Source organism: Pinus tabuliformis, chromosome Q (genome assembly GCF_031772625.1).
Source record: "Pinus tabuliformis cultivar Carrire ecotype Pingquan chromosome Q, CPIR1, whole genome shotgun sequence".
Taxonomy (NCBI): Eukaryota; Viridiplantae; Streptophyta; class Pinopsida; order Pinales; family Pinaceae; genus Pinus; species Pinus tabuliformis.
This window is the reverse complement of record NC_142296.1, coordinates 55,556,234-55,579,078: the sequence shown is the minus strand read 5'-3', so window position 1 is coordinate 55,579,078 and position 22,845 is coordinate 55,556,234. Positions and strand designations below refer to the sequence as shown.

The 22,845-nt window shown below is 39.0% G+C and overlaps 1 pseudogene; it reads right to left on the bottom strand.

Annotated features, from left to right (window-relative positions):
* Positions 1-205: 205 nt before the first annotated feature.
* LOC149218270 (mitochondrial phosphate carrier protein 1, mitochondrial pseudogene) lies at positions 206-22,845 on the bottom strand (annotated as a pseudogene).

Below are 22,845 nucleotides of genomic sequence, written 5' to 3'. Positions count from 1 at the left end.
ATAATTGCATAAACATGCAAGAGTTGAGAAAAATTGGAAGAGATAATGAATTTGGTATATTCACTAGTGATGAAAGAATCAATACATAAAGCAGCTAAGTCAAGCTTAACTACATGCAAGCAATAAAGTTAACTAAATATAAATTTGCTTCATGCTATGTTAATGTGCATGTACACCACATGCAAGCACTAAAGCTAAGTGTGCTTTATGCTATGCTCATGTGCCTATACACCAACAAGACCTTTATCATGTCATAGGAAAAACACTAAATATGTGATAATAGGCCTAACAAGGGAAACAAAGATTGGGAGACTTATGGGGAACAAATTAACTGCACCGATGTTCTTTATAGACTGAAGAATTGTATTTGACTTTTTGTGATACAATCATGAAACAATATTGTCAACGGGATTTGCAAGGACGGTACCAACAATACCGGCCATGCACCGAATTGTGCATGTTACTCACACTTGTTGCATTACTGAACATTTAGTCTTTTGCTTTTGCACAACATTTTGATATAGGAAATCGACTGTGTGTTCAAATGTTGAGAACATCGGCATAGAAAATGGAAAGTTACGAAACCACAAAGCTCTAATCCTTTGTAAAACCATGAACAACCTTTAGTTGAGTAGAGTGTTGGGAATCCATCAACCAAACCTTTAGAAAATCTAGGGTGTGTCTAAACTTGAACTTTTATATAGCTTCAAAAGGAAATATAGCAACATAAGCAATTAGTTGTCTAGATGCACTAGAAGCAAGGAATATTAGAGTTTTTTATGCTCAACTTTATCTAGTCCAACAACATCATAGTAAAATTTCTTGAAGTACCCATATAATCCAAACCTGCAGCTGTCTTGGACACCATATCCAAAAAAAATTCTTCACCAAGCTTTCATAGGCCAACTGGACCTTTTCACCTCAATATAACACCAAGTCCAGACCAAATGTTTCTGTAGTTATTAGGTTTAACTGCATATACACTTTTGGATTTTCAATGGTTGGACAATTAATTGTTTGAGTATATGTGATGTTATGCTTCGTTACTACCTTGCTAGGTCATCCTATGCCAACGCAAGAAATTTGAACAGTTAGCACTACAATGCAAGGGATGCGAAAAGAGCAACGACGAGATTTGAATTTTTTTTGGATTGTTACTATGAATCGCGCCACCATTGTATGAATTGCAACTGATACAACAAACTGAGATGATTATTTTTTTGTGACAACACTGAGAATATTGACTCCTTACGATAGTTCTAAGAAAATAAATCACTTTCTCCACTTGTAGGTTATTTCATTTGATGAGGTAGACAACAATTGCTCAATTTCTCAACTGCTTAAGCCTTTTTTCCATGACTTTTTTTGGTTCTATTGTGATTTTTCCCTTCTTCATTAATCTCTAGTAAAATAGTTTGCATGGGGATCTTATCACTAATTATATTTTTTAAACAAGAAACATGGAATAATGGATGTACACATGAATATGAAGGTAAATCCAATTTGTAAACCATACTTCCAATCCTTTGTAACACCTTATAGGGGCTATAATACTTCAGTGCTAATTTATTGTACTTCTTTTTTGCTTGAGGGATATTTTTTAATATGGTTATAGTCTCACAAATACCCAATCCCCCACATAAATTTCCCTTTCACTATTTTGTTGATATGTTTCTTGTTTCATCATATTTTGTCATATAACCAAGTCATCCTTCAATAGTTTGAGAACATCTTGTTGGTGTTGTATGTGGTCCTGTTGAAGCGGCTAAAACCACCCTCCAAAATTTTACCTTAGCTTCATTTTGGAGCCTCCCTACGAACCATCCTTAGCAGCATGTGTTGCGTTGTCAAGTACATTAGCTTCAACTGAGTTTTAGTGGCTTGCCAGCCTGTGCATGTCAACTTGTTTGCCTCCCACCCGCAGGCTGTCATTCCGGACTTAGGTTATTTTCTGGCTGAGATGATCCCCTTGAAAATTGCAAAATTTTGGAGGGGAACCAGCCTTCCCTCCAGAAATTGTGCAATCCTGTTGGGCTCCAGAATTGCATAATCCAACCAAGCAACCCTCCCTCAGGAAATTGCACAATCCGGACCAACACTGGGCTTAAGCTCAATAATTGCGTAGTTCTAGGAGGAATTGACCTGTTGGCCCCATAAATTGCGCAATGCTTGAGGGAAAACCAACCTTGCTCAGCCTAGAAACTGCACAAATTTTATCCCTAGGCTTGCAGGATGTTGCATGTGCTGTTAGGTTGACCGGTTCCCTTCAGGACTGAGAAAGCCTGATTTGCATGCATGACCTGTTGTTCCCACAAAAGCAAAAGACAAATCATCCCTAGATTTTCGGGATCTATTTTTAGAATTTAGAGGTTACATGAAAAGATCGTTTTAGAAACCTCCCACCAAGTGTCGCTTTTTCCTAGATTTGTGGCATGCGCGTTATAACCTCGATCTTACCAAAACTCATTTGAGGGACATTGCAAAGCTCATTCCTCACATCGATCTTGCAGCTCTAACATCCCACATCACATCTAGGAGTCTTCAGCACATTCAACTCAGCTTTTTCAAGGTAAGTTTTTTTCTCATGTCTTGTGTTGTGTTTCTGTCACTTTTTTATTTCGCTTTGTGTAAGTGTTGTCTTCTTGATTTTAATGAACTCTTGTTTTCATTTTGATGCATGTTAGGTTGTAGAAGCATTATTTCAGTCTTTCTTTGCATCTCACTGTTGTCGCATGCATGACATTGTTTCTGCACTAACGGTTGTCGTCGCGGTGACTCGCTTCACACACATGCTTGCTTTCCCGTTTTCTGAATCCTGCATTCATTGTTTGCATGCATGACCATTCACCCTTGTTTGCACTCAGCTTCGCCATGCATTCATATTTCTCGTGTTTCCAATTGTCCGTCAACTGGTATGGGCTGCCTTGGCCCAGACCTTGCCTTGCCTGGCTATCAAATAAGTATTTCTGGAAGTGAAGGCTCTGCCTTCCCTCTAGAAATTGTGTAAATCTCACCCAGCACTGGCCTCCAGGCTTGCATTGCGTAATTCTGGGAGGCAATGCCTTGGTAGCCCCAGAAATTGCGCAATGCAGTTTGTTGGTTTACATGTCACTGCAGACCGAAATTGCACATTGCGCAGTTTCAGTCCTTAGCAGGCCAGGCTGGAGTGTGCATTGTGTAGTTCCAACAGTCAGTCAGCTTCTTGACAGCCCAGATTGTGCCTTGCATAGTTTTGGCAGTCAGTCTCCCAGCCTTCTGGTGAAAATTGTGCAATCTTCACATACAGTCACACAGGTATGTTGCATGTCAATCCTCCCTTTGATTTTGGTTTTCAACTAACAGATTGCTTTCCATGAGTGTTAATATGTCTCCAAGTATCACAGGTGTTCGTTTACCTCTCAGCAACATAGGTACAATGGCCTCCCAAAGATCAAGGTCAAAGGACACCGTTGAGAGCCCAACTGGAGATGCAGTTGAGCGAGTGTCTATGATCTTGCATATCTAAGAAGACACCAAGTTGTTCATAGACAAGGATACCAAGATGAAATGGCAGCGTCATCGCAGAGAGCAGCGCCATCAACATCAGTAGAAGGTAACAAACCCGAGCATGACCAAGGCAAGAGGAAGGTTGTTAACGGCACAAAGGTGGAGAAAAGCTGCAAGTTCAAAGCAGATTCAATTGTGATGAAAGAAACTTTGGAGATTGAGGCTAAGAGGCGATAGCATGACAAGAGGATCGCACAAAGGCATAGATACAAACAGATGATGAAGGAAATAGAGAAGGAGTTGAAGTGACAACTCAGGGAAGAATAGGAGCTGCGCAGAAGAGAGAAGGAAGCGCGACAGGAACAAGTACAACAAGACCTCATTGGGATTTGGGCCAAAACCATGAGCACATTTCAACATGTGATGGATGAGGATGATAGCTCTCGGTGAGATTATTCTCATGCAATGAGAATCATCTGATTCCGAGTTGTAGAAATGGAGCTATGCATTTTTGAAGTTTTGATTGGGTTTTGCACATGAGGTGTCAAAGTCGACCTAGGGTTAAGAAGGCCTAGTGACAACTGTTCAAACCCTATTATGACGTCCATTGAAGCCCTCCTTTAGTGTATAAAAAGGAGGTGACTGTAAGATCATTACTTAGCAATCTAAGTGCATCAAAGGTCAAGATATCTCTGCAATTTGGAGTGTGAAGTCAATGTGGGTTTATCTCCTTAGCCAGATTAGGCCGCATCAAAATGAAGGTATGTTTCTGTGATTTATGTGCTCGTATTTGTGTGGGTTATGTCTCTTTTCAAGGCACAGGAGAAGAGCTACTACAATAGTATACTAGGTGACTTGTTTGAGGGGTTGTAAGGCCTAGGGAGGCTCTTTGCCTCAAGCCACAGTCACGTGAAGGCTCAACACAATTGAATAGGGGTGTCATCCTTTGTTTGGAGGCCAAGACCTATTGTTGTAGTATTTCCACATGTTGTAAGGTATCTTGAGGAGGATCTCAAGAAATTAATGTGAGGAAAGTACCTAGTAGGAGTAGAAAAGGAGGCAACAATATTGAGCAAGGGATACTCAGTAATCACAAGTATGTTGTAGTAATTTCTACGGGTTGTCTCATAGTGTTGAGTTCCCTAACCAATGATAGGAGGCTACAACAATAAAGCACATAAATCATGGCATGAGGCAGCAACAAGGTGGTTGTAGGTGACTCCTTCGTAATTTTTTGATGCAGGTGGATGGATGTCCTAGTGTAGACAATTCTGGGTTTGTTATGCTCTTGACGTGCGAGAAATTCTAGAATACAAAATATGTAAAGAAATACAACCCAGAACACAAAATAAAATGAGAAAAACAACAAGTATTTTAATATTCAGGGATGAAAGCAATGTTCACTTGCCTCTTCGAGGGGGCAACCTTCAGCAGAGCAAAGCTCAATTACAAAATAAGACTCGATATTTCTCAATGGGGAGTCTCTAGCCTCTATATAGGATTCATACATACAATACCATGGGTCATTACCATGGTTCTCTCAATACCATATATCTAATACCATGGCCCGTTTGCAACTAACTATGGTCCCTTTCTTAAATGCGGGTCAACCACTTACAATTATTAATACGGGCTTTATTGACTCTTTAACTAACTATGACTATGACTCGACCCTATTGGGTTTATTACATAAATAAATGGGTTAGGGTTGGACCCTAACATGCCCTCTCCCATCAAAAGCAGCCTTGTCCTCAAGGTTGAAGCTGCGGAAACTGCTAAAGAATAGTGGCGGGTTCCCAGGTCACATCTTCTGGAGAGGTGTCTTTCCACTTGACAAGGACTTCCTTGATCGTGCGGCTACGCAGATGTCTTTCACGAATATCAAGGACCTGTTCAGGTTGGAGCCAGAGTGAACCTTCCTCATCCAATTCGGGTAGACTGGTTTGAATTCTGCAATTGTTCCACACCACTTTCTTGAGGCATGATACATGGAAGACTGGATGGATTTTTGAAGTTGGTGGCAAGGACAACTTGTAGGCTACTGCTCCAATGCGTTGAATTATTTAATAAGGTCCGCAGAATTTGGGAGCTAATTTCTGGCAGCCCTTTTCTTTGAGCGATGTTTTCTTATATGATTACAACCGCAGGAATACATGATCCCCTTCTTGAAATGTGTGCTCTGAATGATGCTAGTCTGCCTATTGCTTCATTCGATTCTGAGCTTGATGGAGATTATCTTTGAGACAAGCTATCATGGCAGCACGGTTCTGTAGGAGTTGATCAACTGCTTGCACCTTAGAGCATCCAAGGATATAAGAAATAGGTGAAGGTGGGAGTTGGCCATACACTGCTTCATATGGAGTCATCTTGGTGGCTTCATGATAGTTAGTATTATACCACCATTCAGCTAAAGATAGCCATTGTACCCATTGATGCTTCTTTTCTGAAGTGAAGCACCTTAGGTATGTCTCCAAACATTTGTTAACTGCTTCAGTTTGACCATTAGTTTGGGGATGATAGACAATACTTAGTTGGAGTTGGGTTCCTTGTAGCTTCAAAAGTTCTTGCCAAAATTTGTTGGTGAAAGTCGGGTCACGATCAAACATAATGGAAGTTTGCATGCCATGCAATTTGAAGATCTGGTCCATGAAAGCTTGATCCACCAAAGTGGAGGTAAATGGGTGGGGTAGAGAGAAAAAATGAGCATATTTAGAAAGTCGTTTCACAACCACCATGATGACTGATTTGTTGCCCGACTTTGGTAAACCAGTAATGAAATCCATAAAAAATTCCGTCCAAACGGAGGCAGGGATTGGCAATGGTTGTAAGGTTCCTGGTGACTTGACTATTTCTCCTTTGTGGCGTTGACACACATCACATTTAGCTACAAAGGTAAGAATGTCATCCTTCATTCTTCAGCTACAACTATATTGAAATATGGTTCTAGACAGTCATTAAGTTAGAGCAATACCCTCTTCTTCAATTGTGCTTGATATCATCAAAGTCAAATCATTTGATCTCTCAAATTCAGGTAATTGTCAAATCATACATCTCAAGCCTACACATCAATTTTTCTGTCATCTTGAAGTGCACATGGCTCCATTGGAAAGATCTTTATACTTGAAAGTGATTTTGTTTTCAAGTAGGGTAGGGTAGAAAAAAATGAAAAATAAGAGAAAAAAATAAAAATCTTAGGTGAAAACCTCCTTGGAGGTGCCTCAAATTGGCTCATCGATTGAAAACCTCCATGAGGCAGTCAATGGGTTGGGAAAAAAGAAGAGAGAAAAAAGAAGAAGAAGATACTCGGTGAAAACCTCCTTTGAGGCGCCTAGGCAGACCTACTCATTGAAAACCTCATTGAGGCGGCTAGTAGGCCTAGAAGAAAAAAGAGAAAAAGAAATAAAAGAAATCCTTGCTCCATGCATCTCTTTGATAAATGCATGTACTCTCCAACATTTGCAAGCAACAAGAACAAGTTGGTACCAAAAGGAAAATTGGTCAAGCCTAGTGAAAAGAAGTCAAATTTTGACTTTCTCCTCCTTTGCTCAAATGCTCCAACAAGGCCAAGGCCATGCCAATCCATCACCCTCATCTATTTTCACCATCCACCCATCATTCTCAAGCTTCTACCATTCAGTTTGCTTGTTGTCCTAAAAAACTACAGGATGCTCTGTTTTACTACAGGATACAAAAATACATAGAGCATAAATTTGTTTTTGCCATAACTTGAAAACCATGCATCCATTTGCCAAGTTGTTTCAGGGGGAGATGCATATGGATGATGGTAACATGCTCAAGCAGTTTCAGCAAATTCCAATGCACGGTTTCCAAGAAACTGGCCTCCATTTCCTTCAACCATTTTTTCATTTTCTCAATATCCGTGCATCCATTTAAAAAGATATTTCATGGGGAGATGTATATGGATGATGGTAACATGCCCAAGTAATTTCAGCAAATTCCAGTGCATGGTTTCCAAGAAATCGGCTTCCATCACCTTCAGCCATTTTTAGTTTTTTCTCAAGATCCGTGCATCCAATGATCAAAATTTTTCTATGGGGAGGTGCATAATTATGATGGAAACATGCTAAAAAAGTTCTAGCTCAATCCAGTCTACCGCTTGGGAGATATGGACAAAACAAGTCAATCTCTTGTAAACCTACAGGATACAGAACAACACCTATAGGATTGGCAATGAGTAGTTTTAAAGGAGATCCAGAGGTCAAAGAAGCTCCTCTAGAGCTTAGCAGCAGCATCAAGATCATCAAAATCACCATCCAAGACCTGCACATCAACATCAACTCAGCAACAACATGCATGTCTCTCCAACAACCTTCAGGTAGGTACAAGTATGCAATATTCTTGACCTCTTCTCTTGAGCATATTATAGTTAGAAATTTGTTGTCAATTCATGAGAGATGAGGTTTTATAAGTTAAGGATTGGTCAGCAGTCTCAACAGCCTTCAATTGCAACTCATGCAATGTTGAAAATTCAAATTATGAAGGGTGATGATTTCAAGGAATGATGACAGCAGATAAAAGAAGATATTTTTGCAAAGGCCAAGGTCACCACAGCACTCCAAACCATCCATCCACTTGATATTCACTATTTGTTCATCATTCATCCATCCCATTTCATTCTTGAAAAAAAAAACAAAGAGAGCATCCTCTCCATTTTCATGAAATTTCCATTTGCAGGTCAGCAAGAAGGACGGTCAAAGAGCAAAGGAGGATCACAAAGAGACCCCTGTCACTCACATTTTTATTTTACCACTCATTACCATTCATTCCTCCACCATTTCTGTCATTTTTTCCTCCTTTACTTTAGTTTACAAAGGGACTGTGTTTTCTACAGGATGATCCTATAGGAATTACAGTGACCCAGAAATCATACAGGAGGCAATCCTAAGGCAAATAAATGGTGGAACAAGGTAGCAAAATTTTGATAAGGGTGTGGAAGACCTTGCCAAATTGAAAAAATAATCAAGAACCATCTTGAATAAGGGGAAGAAGGCAAAGTAATGGTCTCAAGAAACAAGGATTTTTCTTTGCACAAATATGTTTTTTGGTTTGTCCTTGCAGAACATACAGCCAAGATTCTTAATGCATAAGAGAGAGGCCACCAAGGCCATGGATGAGGCATAATGAGGTCACTAAGTTGCTCAGAGGATGAGCAACACTTTCAGCAGGGGGGTATGATGGGCCTCTAAATTAGACATAAACTAAGGCCCATGCCTCTAATTTAAAACATAAATTAAGGCCTATGACCATCCTTCAGCACATTAAACCTCTATTTTTGCATTATATAATTTATTTTTAACTTTAAAATATTCATTAGGAAGGTTTATGAATAATTGAATATTTATGCCTAATATATATATATCTATATATATATATATATATATATATATATATATATATATATATATATATATATATATATATTGTGTGTCGAATATTATGAGAATATTGGGCAGATTATGAAGAGTTGGAGGAGGAGATAAATTAGGGACTTGTTCCTTGCTACTGGAGGATCAATAATAAATAATAAGCCAACAAGATAGTATGGAATTATGGCACAAATTGTGGAACTCCAATGATTGAGAAAATCTAGGAATGTGTTCCACTAATCAAGGGAGCAAATCCACCAATTAAGGGAGTAGATCCACTAATCAAGGGATTTCGGTGGGGAAAGCTTCCTCCATTCATGGGGAATGATTCTTAATCATTTTGTATAAGTACCAAGTCGAATTTGCCTCTAGGGAATGATTGAGAAAATCTAGGAATGTGTTCCATGCCATTTAATGCAAATTCCTAATATTGGGGAATAGATCCACTAATCAAGGGATTTTGGTGGGGAAAGCTTCCTTCATTCATGGGGAATGATTCCTAATCATTTTTTATAAGTACCAGGTAAAATTTGCCTCTAGGGGGAGATTTTGATTAGTGTTATTGTGGAGAGAGCTTGTATTTTTGTAGTTGCATTGTATTTTCTTGCAGGGATGTGATTCTTTTGATGAAAATAATGAAGATTGGTGTCATGTTCAGCTTCTAAATCTTGTTCTCCTCCATAGGTCTCTAATTTTCCTTGGGTTTGGCCATCCCAAGAGCCTCAAAGCCCTTTTGTATCATTTTTTTCCTTCTTTTTATTGCTTATTCACATGCATCTCTAGTTTTTATTTCTTTCTACTTCTGCATTTAGTATTAATGATTTCTTGTTGTAGGATTGAGTTAAATGGTTGATGTAAGTTCTTTTGCAGGATCACAAGCATTATTTCATCCTTGGAAAAGCTTTGGAAGTTCATAATAATCATTGAGTTGCTTGGATTAGTCTTCTTATTCCCAAATCTAGATTGTTGGACCTCCTTTTTAGCAAAGAATAGTAAATTTCTGCTATTTTTCCCTAAGACTTCCTAGCACCTAAGACATCCTAGTTAATAACAAAATTTGTCCCATCCAATTTGGATTTTATTTGCTTGGTCATTAAACACTCACCAATTTCATCATTTCATAAGGAAACTTCTCCAAGCTTTTTGAGCGAATCCATCCATATCCCGACTTTGGTTTTGAGTTCTAAGTGATCCTGGAATTTTCCCACTCCATTTCCACCCATCACACACCTTTCGTAAGCCTCCCATCACCTCCAACACCTCACATTTTTCTCTCAGTTGTATCTGTAGGTTTCCTGTAATTCCTACAGGATTATCCTGTAGGTTTCTAGTACATCCTGTAGGTTTTCCTGAAACAGCCTGTTTTGAGACCGAATTGATGGAAAACCTCTAGGAAGTCACCAAAAGCCTCTGAAGGGTTTCCCACACCATCCAACCATCTCCTAACCCTTCCATACAACCTTCAACATCCTTAAATTCACTTGCCACATCACCAAAGGAAATTAGTTTGCATATTTGATTTTGCATGAAAAGATAAAAAGACAAAAACAGAATTATTTCAGTCCCTTTACTTGCACATTAGTGATTTTTGATGCTTCTTACTTCCATGCTTAGATAGTAGCATTTGGTTCATGATAGTTTAACATTATTGCAAAGCATAGTTTCTTGGCAGTTAATTAGGAAATGGTGTGATTTAGCATTGAATTTCCATCTCTTCCCTTGTGCTTTCTTTCTTGCAATAGGTTAAGGTTCCATTTCGAACATTTCATTTTCTGCAATTACTTTAGGATTTGACTTCAGTACATGCATTCCATTACATCATGACATCAAAGGAAGGACACATTGTATGCCGCACATATAGTGTTGACACCTCTTAAGTATGTACAAACCCCGGGTTGATAATTAAAGTCGGTAGCCTTGGGAGTTGCAGCATTCTTGTTATAATACCGAGGCTCATCACCCAATGTCCTACGAAAATTGGGCCCAGAATATAGGAGCCACAAGCCTCACTGCTCAGATGGTCAGATCTGCATGCAAAACCCCAACAGCTGAATGTGAGTTAGACTGCGGCAGCGACAGAACCCCAACTGCTAGATCTGAATGGTACTATGGTGGTAGAACTTCAACTGGTGGATCTGATTCTTGCGATAGCGACATAACCCCAATTGTTAGATCTGAGTCGTACTGCAGTGGTAGAACCCCAACTGGTGGATCTGATCTAGCAAATAAGATAATGGGAAATATTCAAAGAGTTGAGGGAACTATGGTCTCAAAGGAGTGTCAGGTGCTATAGATAGCAATATACATAAGGTTCCAACAATAGTACTCAACCCAATCTTTCAGGGCACTAACTAAGGAATATCACCTGTACCTTTCGCCGTACTACTCGAGTACCCTATCATACGCGCAAGTAATCTCCCCGATTGTTGTTCTTAGAGTACTGTAGTAGCAAGACGGCTGACGGCTTATCTAAGGCAAGGTTTCAGGTGAGCCTATGGGGCTTCTGATATACCCATAGGGTACATGGAAGACAGTCTATGCGTGGTTCTATCTAATGCGCTACTACTCGAAGGGGTACTCACAGGGGTTACAAGAGAGTCCAACAAGCATGACCACCTCTTGTATTTCCTGCATGCAGGCCTCCCCAAATCCACAGGTTTATGTGCTCAACGACAGATCTCGTGGTTTAAAGACGCCAGAACACATCTATAGCCTAAAAAAAATCCTGCCAAAAATGGAGGTACCGCCGACCCTGGAAAGTGCTCTGATACCACTTGTTATGCTCTTGACCTTGCGAGAACTTATAGAATACCAAATATGCGAAGAAATACAACCCATAACACAAAATAATATGAGAAGAACAACAAGTATTTTATTATTCAGAGATGAAAGCAATGTTCACTTGCCTCTTCGAGGGGGAAACCTCCAACAGAGCAGAGCTCGATTACAAAATAAGACTCGATATTTCTCAATGGGGAGTCTCTAGCCTCTATATAGGATTCATTGGGTCATTACCATGGTTCTCTCAATACCATATATCTAATACCATGGCCCATTTGCAACTAACTGTGGTCCCTTTCTTAAATGCGGGTCAACCACTTACAATTATTAATACGGGATTTATTGACTCTTTAACTAACTATGACTATGACTCGACCCTATTGGGTTTATTACATGAATAAAGGGGTTAGGGTTGGACCCTAACAGGGTTGATGTGGTTGCAAATTTTGGTGTGGTTTCACCTCAGATTTGTGAGCAACAAAATTGTAGAGAGGGCAGAAAGTGTAGTGGTCATTTGGAGAAGCCAAAACCTCCACAAACTTGTCCCATGTGGCAGAAAAGGGAGCAACTTACAATGAGAAGTAAACCATAGTTGTAGTGGAGGTCTAGAGGCAAGGATCTAGGGCTGATGTGGAATGATATTAGCCCTAACCAGATTGCAGACCTAGCAAAAGTGACACATCAGCTCATGAGAAGGGTGTCCTAGGAGAGGACTGGTGTTTTAGCCTGTGGAAGCCAAGTAGGTAGGGCTGACATGGCATGTTAGAAGCCCTAACCAGTGGGCAGTATCCACAATGAATATTGGTGCCTAGATTTGTGCAATAGCTCCTCTATTGCAGATCAAAGGGAATATATGGAGAAGTATGTTGACAACCGTGTTTAAGAGTGTCCTAGGTGTGAGGATGCCCTAACTAGGTACAAATGGTACAACGTGGACTTGGCCACTCATGGACTGTTGGAGGGTAGCGTGAGATTGGACCAAGTGTGAATGTCCGACACTTATGGTCTGCTGGAGGATAGCGTGATAATGTCCAAGTTGGAGCCCGATGTGCAACACCTTGATGGACAAAGGTAGTTGCTAGAGTCGCAGTTGTCAAGCTCAATGGTTGACGAACCAAAGGAGCAATTGTGGAGACCGAGACTTGTGTGTAGAGAAGGACTTCTAAAACATATGATGGGCAGTCCTCCTAGCCCGTGTTCATTGTGGGAGATGGACATCTTACAGTAATAATTGGAAACTTTCCGTGCCCTATGTTGGTATTCATTGGAGCAATGCAGTAAGACCATAGTGGGCTGAAGTCCCTGAATATTTGAGGAGCAACCATGGGTAGTTGAGAGTTGTTCACAAGTGGAGTTGTGAACAACTCGATAGGTGTCTCAATGTGTTCTGGCCTTGATGGGCTAAGGCACAACTAGATAGAAGATTGTATAGTCGAGATTCAATGGCGAGATGGACTTGGAGCATTGATAGAGGCAAGAGCTACAGATCAGGAGCCAAAGGACCAGGATGGTATGGGGTATGACTAAGAGGAGCTGAGAGAGCACACTACATCAGCTAGATGGTCAGAGTATCTTATTGAGGGCAGATTGGTCATCGATGTACTAACACGAAGCCCCATTTTTGTATCTTGTATCAATGGATGTATGAGGGCCATTATCCCTCGTACGTGATCAGGTGCTCAAAATTAGGCTCAAAAATAAAAGTTTCAAAATTTTGGTAAACTCAGCTTCAGATCGAATGGCTTTTAGTTCTGATTCCAACGGTGCAAACGACACTCAAATCCGAGCTCATATGCAAAAGATAGAGCAAGTCAAATTTTAGGTTTGACTTGGACACATGGCAGGATTGGATGATGTGGCAAGGCCCTTCCACGAATGGGGAGGCATCAAGTGGTAGGCCGACATTGGCCCCCTCATATCACAAATCACATGTCGCATGCGGTTTGACGTTAAAAACCGGCACCATAACATCCACGGTGCGATGCGATAAGGCAGGTGGAAAGGCATTAAAGAATCGGCCCCGGAGTTGCGATGTGATGGATCGCAGATTGCAATCGCACTTCGCAGAAAAAAATAAAACTCCCGCATATATGGACCGTCAATACTCTGCCAAATTTTGATTTGCAAAAGGATCTCAGACGCGATATGTTTATTGGTTGCAATTAATACTTTTGTCAGGTCTGTTACATCGTAATCACACATCGCCTATCACATTCAAAGACTATAAAGCCCACTGGTTTCCTCGCCAATTGCAATTTGTGACAAGCAGTCGACCAATAGATTATAGCCCACCATGCAGTGAAATTTTTGACTAGTTAGCGCGTTTTTGGGGCTAGTTTGTAGGATCATGCCAAAAATGGGGCAATTTGTTAAGTGAATATTAGGAGAACTAGGAGAAGTCATAACTTCTTCAGTTTTCCACCAAATTGGAAGTAAAAAGAGGCTAGATAGCCATTTTTTAGTATTCTGGACTCATTGGAGTAGGTTTCATAAGCATTTGAGCATTGTAAACACAAATTTTTACACTTTTGAGCATAATAGAGAGACCCAAGCCATTGGAAGATGGACCAAGGAGATGTAGCCCAAGAGGGGTGAACTCCTTTATCATGTTCCTGTTGTAATGTGTTTTTGATGATGTTTTGTACATGTTTATGCTATTGTTCAGTCTCTTATTTATGTTAAATTTCTTGTAAAATTAACATTAAAAACTCATCATTTCACTTGCAAAAATTTATGAATCCTTAAGCACAATGAAAGCATTTTGTTTGTAATCTGAGGAGGATCTTAGCACAATAATCTAATATTCTAAATCATATCATTTTGGTATCAGGGCCCTAGGTTTTCTTTGTGAAAGAAGGATTTAATTGTTTGCAAGTTTATGTCATGCTTACAAGGTTAAAAATCAAAAGAGGTGAAGGAAAGCTGGTTGGAAGACCTGAAGTTGGGTGAAGGGGAAGGAGAGCAAGGTTGCCACAATCTCCGACACCAGTTCAGCCTCAAGTTGCAGTTGAGACTCCAGAGATCATGTCTCATGAAGGAGAACCTACAAACATGAGAAAAGATGAGAAGAGCTTCAGAAATGCTTTCTTTGATATGACAGAGATGGTGAAGGTCCTCTATGAAGAGAGGAATACTAGGTTGCAAGGTGAAAGTTCCAAACCTCCCAAAGGAAAAGGCTCATCGGGAGGAGGTAATGGAAATGGAGACAAACCTCCACCCTCTCCACCATCTTCTTCGTCTTCTACTTCACAAGCATCTTCACCCTCTTCCACTAACACAACCCTTACTCATAATCATCATCAAACTTCAAAAGGAACTGGTAAATCACCTTTTTTAAAACTTGATGTTAAATTTGAGTTGCTCATGTGTAATGGTGAAGTGTGATCCAAAATGGATCCAGTTTTTCCTCCAGGTCAAATTCTTCAAATGCAGATGAAAGTGGGATCAATTTGAAGTGTTCGTCGAGATGATTCCAACAGTGTGAACGGCGCATAAATCCGAGTTCGGATGAAGAAGTTAAGGCCAGTCAAAGTTTCAAGGCAAACTAGGGCAAAAAGTAAAAAAACTCAAATTCAAACCAGGTCAACAGTCAACATCCAACGCTTATGTCAGCAAGACACGTGTTTTCCCGGGAATGCGCCACATGTTTTGTATGACCAGCAGAGAAGGTGACGTGGTAATTTTTTATTGGTTCACATGGGCCAATCCGGTGCTGACACGTGGCAACCCGGATTTGCCCAACGTTGGCATGAACCCCAAAATTTTGGGGGTCAGGGAGGATCGAACCCTTGACCTCCCAAAAAGACTAAAACTTTGTTGGATTCCGCCCACAGGATGAGCTATGTTATTGCTTGTTCATAATGGCGCGGATAAGATATTTATCATGGTTAGGTACTAACCACCAGAAAAGGGCCAAACGGTCAGGGTCAACCCCACGACCACCGGTCCCTTAGAATTTATTGTATGTTGTAACTGTCGGACTCATCGTAACCATAGCATTGCAACATATGTCAATACAATCCCACATTCACTGCAGAGTTAAACCAAACATGATATATATATATATATATATATATATATATATATATATATATATATATATATATATATATATATATATATATATATATATATTACGCAACAGTCAAAGGGATATGTGGCGGAAGGGTCGGGTGGAGGTTTCGAACCGCCGACCTTCCAAAACACATATAAACAATGCTTTCACACAAGTCCTCTAGCCAAGATACCAAGCGGTGGAGCTTGCTATTCCATTTGTCCAAAATTTCTTTAAACTTATGCAGGTGTTGAACCGAACCAAAACCACCAACATGCATTTCAAAGCAGGTTTTGATTGCAGAAGTGGTTTTTCATCCATAGAGGGGGTTTTGTGCAGCGGAAAGGTGGTTTTTGTACGTGTTTGGTGGTTTTTGACTTTCCAGGGGGTCTGGAAGTCACTATGGCCAAATATGGTCGAGTTTATACTTGTTTGACTCGAAATTTCGAGCCGGACGCGGTGGTGATGTGCATTTTCTGATTTGAGACTTTGTTTTCGAGCTCATACCTATAACAGAATTTTGAAGGCAAAATAAAGAGGTTAGCACTGGAAGCGAAAGGACCAGGAGACGTATCCAGAAAGTCTGGTGAACTCCTTTATTAAACTTGGCTGTGTTGATGTGTTTAAATGTGTTTTCAAATTGTTCATGTGTTTATGTTATTCACAATCTTTTCGATCTGTTGCACTAAGTAACATAAGCGAATTCACACATAGTCTATAATACCTTTTTCATTAATGGATCAAGTGGTATCATAGCAGCAAGGTTTTTAAGGTTTGAAAAGTTTGTGTGGAGATTTGAATGCTTACTAGGTTGGGGCTCAAACGAGGCGAAGGAAAGATTGTTGAAGCAAATCCAAAGATTGGAAGGGTCTTTTCACAAAGAAGGATGGCGGATGAAACTCCACTTGGGTCAGAATCCCAATTCTTGGATAGTTTCATGACGATACGTGCTATGGTGGAAGAGACGTATCATGAGTTTAAAAAGGGTAAAGGTGAAGGCACTTCATCACCTAAACTAGACAAAGGAGCAGAGGAACCTTTTCTTTTTACTCCTCCAGATAAAGAAGATAAAGGAAAAAGAGAAAATCCTCCTCCAACTCCTCCATCATCACCATCATCGTCATCATCATCGTCTTCTTCTCATAAAACTAGTTATTCTAAGAAGAAGAAAAAGAAAGCTTCTTTGATCAAATTAGATGTAAAATTTGATTTGCCAATTTATGATGGAGAACTTAATGTTGAAAATCTTGATAATTGGATAAGGCAAATTGATGTATATTGCAAGGTGCATAAAGTTGATTCAGAAAGAAAGAAGATCCAGCTTGCCAGCCTTCGACTTGGAGGAACCGCACTTGTATGGTGGGAATGAAAGACACAAGCAGATCTCCAAAAGCATGGTAAAATCATTTCAACTTGGAATGAATTTGTTTCTGCTATTAAAAAGCAATTTTATCCATTGGCTTATATGCAACAAGCAATGATGAGTTGGAAAACACTATGTCAATTAAAAGGTCAAAAAGTTCAAAATTATACTCATGAATTCCATAAGAGAGCTTTAACACTAGGCATTTCATTGGACTCACCAGAGACATTGTTGAAATACATAGGTGGTATTCATAGTTATTTGAGGAATACCATACTTAAGTTTAATCCAACTATCTTAGATAATGTATAAGTTCAAGCAACTCATCTAGAAGCTAGAGGTAAAAATGTAACCCCAGATGTTGGGAAATCATCTAAGCCTATTGAAAGCAAGAATAAAGGAAAGAAGAAACTTAAGTGGAAGGAGAAGAAAACGAACACTGTGAAGAAAGACAAACCTTCATGCACTCATTGTAGGAAGGAAGGACACGATGAGGCACACTGCTGGTCATTGCATCCGGAATTGAAGCCTAAGAAGTTTGGAGGTAAAGAGCGAAATAATGTTGCTGCTATTCAAAAGGACTTGGGATCAGATTCAGGTGATGAGACAACGGTTATGGCTATAGGTCTAAAAGGTAAAGATTCTAAAGCATCTACAAGTACTTCTTCACATTCTGTTGATAATGATAACAATGAGAGGAAAAGAAATGAGTTATTTCACATAAGAGTCATTTCCAAGCATACTAAAATTGATACTTTATTTGATAGTGGGTCACAAGTTAATTTGATTTCTGAAGCAATTGTAAAGAAGTTGGGTCTAGAAACAAAACCTCATAAAAAACCATATCCATTAGGTTGGGTGTGTGATAAAACTAAGCTACAAGTTATGAAACAATGTAAACTTCGTTTTGCTATTGGGTCAAAGTTTGTAGATGAGGTTGAGTTAGACATAGTTCCATTGGACATATTTGGAATTGTGTTAGGAAGTACATACTTGTACGATAGAAATGCTATCTTCTATCGAACTGAAAATAAGTATCAACTCACTAAGGATGGAATTGAATTTCTCTCTCATAAATTCAGGACAGATGAAAAGAATTGTAAATGCAAGCAATTTTTTTTTTTTACTTATGATTGTAAAAGCAAAGGATATTGATAAATCCAATGCTTTCCAAGGTTGTAATCCTAAACAGAAAGCAGATCTAGTTAAAGTTCTTTCTGATTATGATATTCTGTTTGAAGAGCCTAAAGGGCTTCCACCCAAGTGAGAGATAGAACATGAGATTTATTTGCAGCAAGATGCTCCACTACCTAACATTGGAATGTACAGGTTATCAGCTCTAGAGAATGCAAAAATAATGAAGTAGGTACTGGAGTTGCTCGATCAAGGGTTTATTCGAGCAAGCACATCATCGTACGGATCACCTATTGTGTTAGTGCAAAAGAAAGACGGTTCGTGGAGAATGTGCATTGATTTTAGAGCATTAAATAAAATCACAATAAAGAATCATTATCCTCTTCCTCGTATTGATGATTTGTTAGATCAGTTAAAGGATGCAGTTTAATTCTCTAAATTGGACTTGCAAAGCAGCTACCATCAAATTAGAGTTGTAGAATAGGATGTGTGGAAGACTACTTTCAAAACAAAGCAAGGACTCTATGAATGGATGGTTATGCCTTTTGGCTTAACTAACACTCCAGCTACATTCATGCGAGTCATGGATGATGTATTTAGACCATTCATTGATGATTTTGTAATAATCTATTTAGATGATATTCTTGTTTTTAGTAGAACATGGGATGAACATGTTAAGCATGGAAAGCAGATTTTAGATGTTTTGAAAAGAGAAAATCTCTATGTAAAACTATCAAAATGTAAATTTGGTAGAACATCTTTAAATTATTTGGGTTATATTGTAGGGGGTGGTGAATTGAAGATAAATCCCTCTAAGGTCGAAATCATTGTAAATTGGCCTAAGCCCAACACTGTTACAGAGGTTAGAAGTTTCTTAGGGGCAGCACAATATTGGAGAAAGTTTATGGCTATCTTTTCTTTGATTGCATCTCCTTTACATGCTTTGACGAGTGTGAAACAGGTGTTTTAGTGGGGAGGCAAAATCCTTTGACACATTGAAATAAAGGATTAGTACAGCGCCAATACTAGCACTGCCAGATCTTCAACATCCATTTGAGATCGAGACAGATGCAAGTGAATATGCCATGGGGGCAGTGTTGATGCAGCACAGAAAACCTATATGCTTTCATTCTGAGACATTCACATCAGCAGTAGTTAACTATCCTACATATGATAAAGAATTATATGCATTAGTTCAGAGTGTTAAAAAGTGGAAACATTACATAATGGGTAAAGAAACAATCATACACACAGATCATCAACCACTACAATACTTACACTCACAAACTAAATTGCAACAATCAAGACATTATAGGTGGATGGGTTTTCTACAACAATTTCATCTTGTTATCAGATATAAGAAGGGCATACATAATAAGGTTGCAGACATGTTATCAAGACCAATTATAAATGCATCCACAATACTTAAGCATAATTCAGTAATTCATGAAAGTTACATTGAACAATATGCTCAAGACACAGATTTTAAGGATGTATATGCAACTTTAAGTCATGGAAAGCAGGTAGAAGAATTGGATTATTACATAAAGGACAAACTCTTATATCATTTGGGAAAGTTATGCATTCCACAAACTAAAAGAGTTAATATAATTCGAGAAGCACATACTTCTCTCATATCAGGTCATTTTGGTGTAAGTAAAATAGTTGCACAATTACAAATATTCTGCTATTGGCCACGAATGAATGAGACAATTTCTAGATATATTAAAGGATGTACTATGTGTGCTACAAGTATGCCAAGTAATAGAAAATTAGGCTTGTATACTCCATTGCCAATTCCTTCTCGTCCTTGGGAAAGTGTTTCCATGGATTTTGTTGGGGGATTGCCAAAGTCTAGAAAGGGTCATGATTATTTGTATGTAGTTGTGGATAGGTTCAGTAAAATGTGTATTTTGACACCATGTAATAAACAAGTCACAGCTGAACAAACTGAAAAGTTGTTCTTTCAAAATGTATGGGTTCATTTTGGGTTACCCACTTCTATTGTATCCGATCGAGATTCTCGATTTGTCGAGAAATTTTGGTCAAGTCTATGGGAGTTAATGGACACAAAGTTAAAGAGGAGCATGACATTTCATCTTCAAAAAGATGGTCAGATAGAAGTGGTCAACAGGACAGTGATACAGTTGCTTCGAGGATATTGCAGCAAGCATCCCAAACTTTGGGACGAGCATTTGTGTTATGTACAACATGCTTACAACCATGTAAAACATTCTTCTACTCTGAGATCTTCTTTTGAGACTTGTTTTGGTTTTACACCAAAGTCTCCCTTGGATTTTGTCTTTGATAAAGACATAGCAGTTGATGGACACAATGATGTGGACAAAGCGACCAAGTTCATTGAACAAATCCAGGAAATTTACCAGGCAGTACAGGAACAATTGGAAAGAAGTCAAGCAAAGTATAAAGCGCGACATGACAAACATTGAGTTGAGCATAGTTTTAAAGTTGGTGATCAAGTCTGGTTGTACATTAGAAAAGAAAGACTGGAAGGGGAAGGTAAAACATTGAAACCAATTATATATGGTCCTTTCAAAATACTTGATAAAATTGGTGAAAATGATTTCCGCCTAGATCTACCAACTTACATGCAAATCTATTCTATCGTAAATGTTGAAAACTTCAGATTGTGTGAACCTTAATTGATTGAAGATCCCAAAGAGCAAGGTCAGCTACCTTCCATCAAAGATCTTTTGCCCGAGTATCTCAATGAGCTACAGGAGGACACAGTTCTTGACAGGAGGATAAGGACTTCGCGACGGGGAAATGTTGAGTATCTTCGAGTTGGACTCAAAGGTACAAATCCAAGTAAAGCACGATGGATAGAGATTGGAAAAGTGAGGAACTTTATCCTCACTTACTCGATAACTAAAACCAAATTTTTGTGGTCCAAAAGCTTCGAGTGGGGAAGAGTGATCCAAAATGGATCTAGTTTTGCCTCTAGGTCAAAGTCTTCAAATGCAGATGAAAGTGGGATCAAGTTGAAGTGTTTGTCAAGATGATTCCAACAGTGTGAACGACGTGTCAATCCGAGTTCGAATGAAGAAGTTAAGGCCAATCAAAGTTTCAAGGCAAACTAGGGCAAAAAGTCAAAGTCAAACCAGGTCAACAATCAACGCTTACGTCAGCAAGATACGTGTTGTCTCGGGAATGCACCAATCCGGTGCTGACACGTGGCAGCCTGGATTTGCCCAATGTTGGCATGAATCCCAAAATTTTGGGGGTCAGGGAGGATCGAACCCCTGACCACCCGAAAAGGCTAAGACTTCACCAGATTCCACTCACCGGATGAGCTATGTTATTGCTTTTTCATAATGGCGTGGATAAGATATTTATCATGGCTAGGTACTGACCGCCGGAAAAGGGCCAAACGGTCAGGTCAACCCCATGGTCGCTGGTCCCTTAGCATTTATTGTATGTTGTAACTGTCGGACTCACCGTAACCATAACATCGCAACATATGTCAATACAATCCCACATTCACCACAGAGTTAAACCAAACATTATATATATATATATATATATATATAGATATATATATATATATATATATATATATATATATATATATAGATATAGATATAGATATATATATATATATATCTATATCTATCTATATCTATATCTATATCTATATATATATATATATATATATATATATATATATATATATATATATATATATTACGCAACAGTTAAAGGGATATGTGGCAGAAGGGTCGGGCGGAGGTTTTGAACCGCTGACCTTCAAAAACAATTGTATAAACAGCACTTTCACACAAGTCTGCTAGCCAAGATACCAAGTATTCCATCTGCTCGAAATTTCTTTAAACTTATGCAAGTGCCGAACTGAACCAAAACCACTAGTGCACATTTCAAAGTTTCAAGGCAAACTAGGGCAAAAAGTCAAAGTCAAACCAGGTCAACAATCAACGCTTACGTCAGCAAGATACGTGTTGTCTCGGGAATGCACCAATCCGGTGCTGACACGTGGCAGCCTGGATTTGCCCAATGTTGGCATGAATCCCAAAATTTTGGGGGTCAGGGAGGATCGAACCCCTGACCACCCGAAAAGGCTAAGACTTCACCAGATTCCACTCACCGGATGAGCTATGTTATTGCTTTTTCATAATGGCGTGGATAAGATATTTATCATGGCTAGGTACTGACCGCCGGAAAAGGGCCAAACGGTCAGGTCAACCCCATGGTCGCTGGTCCCTTAGCATTTATTGTATGTTGTAACTGTCGGACTCACCGTAACCATAACATCGCAACATATGTCAATACAATCCCACATTCACCACAGAGTTAAACCAAACATTATATATATATATATATATATATATATAGATATATATATATATATATATATATATATATATATATATATATAGATATAGATATATATATATATATATCTATATCTATCTATATCTATATCTATATCTATATATATATATATATATATATATATATATATATATATATATATTACGCAACAGTTAAAGGGATATGTGGCAGAAGGGTCGGGCGGAGGTTTTGAACCGCTGACCTTCAAAAACAATTGTATAAACAGCACTTTCACACAAGTCTGCTAGCCAAGATACCAAGTATTCCAT